Here is a 940-nt window from a genome sequence, read left to right on the forward strand (position 1 = left end):
TGTGGGACCCAGGCCTGTTAAGGATCTCCTGAAAGCTCTAAATCTTCCCTTGTAAAATGAAACGTTCAGACATACACAGAAAATTTTGCACATGATTTTTCAGAGGCTTGCTAGCCACGGAAGTCCATCTGTGCTCATCTTAGGGAAGAGATAGATGCACCCCAAGATGACAGTTAAATTTTCACTGAAATATGTGGTAGGCATTCTAGGGCCTACCTTATGCAGGAGTCCTTAGAACCAGAAATCGTTACCTGTGTTGAGTGAAGAGGAAAGGCTTTTGGCACTTTCCTAGCTGTGTGGTATTGGGTGTGTGAATTCATTTGTCTGAACCTCTAACCCATTCCAGTGTTCTTGCCTGGAGAATCCCAGGGACGGGGGAGCCTGGTGGGCTGCCGTCTATGGGGTTGCACAGAGTCGGACACGACTGAAGTGGCTTAGCAGCAGCAGCAGTTTCCAAATATGGCTTTCACACATGAGGTTGAGACATAAATCTTAAATGCCTAGGGACATCCTTGGTAGTCCAGTGGTGAGGACTTGGCACTTTCACTGCCGAGGGTCCGCGTTCAATCCCTGGTTGGGGAACTAAGATCCAACAGCAGAGTGGCATAGTTAAAAAAAAGTCTAGTAAAAGAATAACCAGCAATTTAAAAATTAACCAAAAACATCCTTTATACAGTGATCCTTTTTCTCTTTCTCTCTGTGTCTATATATAATATTCCATATGTATCTGAAAAGATATTCACAGGTGTTACCAAGAGATTTAGACAGAACTAGAGATAATTAAATGTATTTTTCTGCATTCAACAAAGAACATTTATTCTTTTGGTATATACAAGAAAAAATACACATGATTATTTTTTCAAATTAAGTGCCTAATACAGTGTTTGCCAGAGAGCAACGGGCCAATAAATAAAGCTTATTATTACATTGATGTGTTATA

The 940-nt window shown here is 40.6% G+C and overlaps 1 non-coding gene across 1 annotated transcript; it reads left to right on the forward strand.

Moving 5' to 3' along the window:
* The first annotated feature begins 509 nt into the window (after nt 1–509).
* Nucleotides 510–582, forward strand: TRNAE-UUC (transfer RNA glutamic acid (anticodon UUC)). The gene has a single exon. It is a non-coding gene; the product is annotated as a tRNA-Glu (tRNA).
* Nucleotides 583–940: the final 358 nt, after the last annotated feature.

This window comes from Ovis aries, chromosome 2, assembly GCF_016772045.2.
Source record: "Ovis aries strain OAR_USU_Benz2616 breed Rambouillet chromosome 2, ARS-UI_Ramb_v3.0, whole genome shotgun sequence".
NCBI lineage: Eukaryota > Metazoa > Chordata > Mammalia > Artiodactyla > Bovidae > Ovis > Ovis aries.